The sequence below is a fragment of the Colius striatus genome, chromosome 2, assembly GCF_028858725.1.
Source record: "Colius striatus isolate bColStr4 chromosome 2, bColStr4.1.hap1, whole genome shotgun sequence".
Taxonomy (NCBI): Eukaryota; Metazoa; Chordata; class Aves; order Coliiformes; family Coliidae; genus Colius; species Colius striatus.
The window spans coordinates 108,917,397-108,920,400 of record NC_084760.1 but is presented as its reverse complement, the minus strand read 5'-3'; positions in this window follow the sequence as shown (position 1 = coordinate 108,920,400).

The following is a 3,004-nucleotide window of genomic DNA, read 5'->3' as shown; positions in this document are numbered from 1 at the left end:
TTGTGTCGTGAAAACTGCTCAGGTACTAAACTGAACTAAATAAATGCAAATCATGTGATGTCCTTGAGGTTCCTTGCCTTTAGTGTCTAAGGTGGAATTTGAGTCATCTCTCTTTATCTTGATTGACTAGCTCACCTAAATTGGTCATCCCAAGTTCCCTACACAATCAGCGGAGGAAAACAGGGCTGATCAGAGGGATACTTGTACTAAGATGAATGGCTACTCCTGGAACTGTACAAGGCATCTGATCTGACCTACCTGCTGGCTGCATCTGAAAAGAGCCACGCAACCATCCCTTACCTCCTGTCAGCATGGTTGCTACATGAGAACATGATTTAGGAGAAAGTCAGAAGGAAAATCAGAGGCTTTCCAGCAGCTTAGAGCTCTGAGGGTTATACAAGGGGCACAAGAGAGCTGTCTCACGTGCTAAAGATTAGCTATTGAGTCATTGTAAGTGTATTATTTAAACAAATCCCTTCTGACAGATAGCATGAATTAATTCTGGAAGCGCCCAGTTAAATGGATGTACCAGATGATGCTCTTCAAGAATTCCTAACATTGTGAAATCTACAGACCAAAATCTTTAAAATGGAATCCCTACTTCAAACATTGTCACCCTGGCCTAGTATCTTAGCCTTTGGTTATGAAGTTAAACAGAAGAAAGCCTATTTATCTGTTACATTTTATCTAATGGCTGTACAAACCTCTCTCACGCTCTCTATGCATTTATGCATTCACATGCACGTGTGTGCACATACACACATGCAGATACTCAGATACTGGTCCTGCTTTCATCAAACAGCTCCTTCAACTTCATGAAGGGCATCCCACCAGCTTCAGGTTGTGCTGCAGAGCCAGCGGCACCAAAGGCATAAACTGTGGCAACTTCGTCCTCTGAGGCAGGAGAGCCTTGCACTGGCAGATGAGTGCCAGCTACCTAGAGTGAGGGCCAGCAGTCATAGGGGAAGAATTGTGCCCATACCCAAATTGTTAACTTGTTAACTGTCTCCTCTCTGCTCTGCTGACAATCAGAACAACATATCAGACTGGAAGGAGACCAGGATCCCCAGCTGTCAGGCTGATGAATAACCGAACTGGTTCTTTTGAAGCTCCAGTTGACAGTAAAACCTCTTTCACAGAAAGAAGTGTTCAACCAAACAAAATTGATGATTTTTGGACATGAAGGATTAAACATTTCTCTTAGGCTTTCTGCGTAATGGTCTACAAAAGACGATTTGTTCCCTTCCAGAATTTCAGGTTTAGTCCTCAAACATGCTTGACTAAAGTCTCTATAAATAGCTTTATTTAGATGCAAAAGGAAAGACAACTTGTCTTGTTCACTATGTTCTAAGTTTCTACTGCTCAGCATCCGTGAAATGGATTGCTTATGGGGAAATAACGTCTTTTCTGTGCCTTCCAAAGTCTGTGAAAAATGTCTTCCTAGTTAACAGTTGTTGATTAAAACTGTATATGCTCCAAAAGATAAATATGATTATTTATCATACTTGCCTAAGATAATGACAGTAAAGAAGACAAGGTTGGAATTCTGTACGATTTCCTGTCGTCCGCATCCAGGGACATTCAGCACACAATACACAGATGGTGCGCCACATAAAGCATCGCATTAACTGTTAAACATTTTTTCTTCCCATTAACTAATTTAACAATATGTCCCTGCTATTAAAGAAACAGACAAATTACAGAAAACTTCTGTCAGCTTAATCCCAATTGCTAAAATAGGCCATTTGCCCAGATGGGATTGTTTTCTGGCCTATCAGGTTCAAAACGTCTAGAAATTTGGCAACCACCAGTGCAGGCTCTTGCAGTGTTGATTCAGCTCTTCATCCTTAATTGAGTTTCAGGCATGCAACTCTGGAGATTTTTGAATGACAGCCTAAACATCAAAGGCTACTCTGCATCTATGTTAGGTGATCTGAGTTTTCTAAACTGATGAACTCTTAGGAGCCTGGTTTAAGTCAGCAGATACCACAGGTGACAAAAATCACAGCAAAAGCTGAGCCATTTTTGCCAGAGTGGGCAGTGGACCAAATCAAACAAGCTTTTCCAGTTTGTTTTCATTTGCTACCTTCTACAGCAAAGACAGTTACTGACCTGGTGGCACTATGGAAGCTCCCTTCCTAAGCACGAGAATGGTGGAGCAGTCTGTACTGTTTGTACAGCCTTTTCCCGTTCTGATCTCTTTTCATCAACATTTTCCTCTTTTTGCTTCTAAGTAGTTTGGATGGAACTCATGTATTAGTCTACAGGCTAATTTTAGGAGCACACAGGGCCTCCATTATTCCTGTAACTAAATGTGACCAAAAAGTTGGTGAAAAAAAGCACTGTGAATGAAACACAGAGGTCAGCTGAAAAGTGACTTGAAACTCTCTGCAGCTATGCCCCATTGCCCACTTTGCATAGCAGTGTTGCAAATATCCCCTTATTTAGTGTAACGTTTTGCACAGGGTAAGTTGATAATGAAAATAAACTTCCATGGTTTATTCTTGCACTCCACTGCTGCAGAAAGAAAGTAAGCAATTTTTTAAATGAAAGAGAAAGCAACTGGGGAGACATTGGACCCACTAACTTTTTTTAGGCCATTATCTACTTCTGGTGTTTAAGTCATGAAACTTGTTTCTTTGACTAATTTTTGCTTAGTTTCAGAAACTGCATACTACTGCTATGCTACTGTATCTAGCTGCTATTGGTGTACTAGGCACTCTCCCTCTCTATTTATTCAGTGTTTCCAGTTACAAATTTTATTTTCCTAAAGAGAAAAAAGGAGTTGTTGTGAAGCCAGAATGCTCACCAAGTGAAGGGAACTACACAGTGCAATAAAGAAAATCCAATATCTCCCATGTTTTTCGTGCAGATTGGGACTTGATTTACTTTTACATTATGCTTGCACTCTCCCACACAAAACTCTTATCTACAGAAAACCCATTTCCAGCCAAAAGCATAGAATAAAGCTTGGGATAAGATGATCTATGAACTCCTCTCCTTT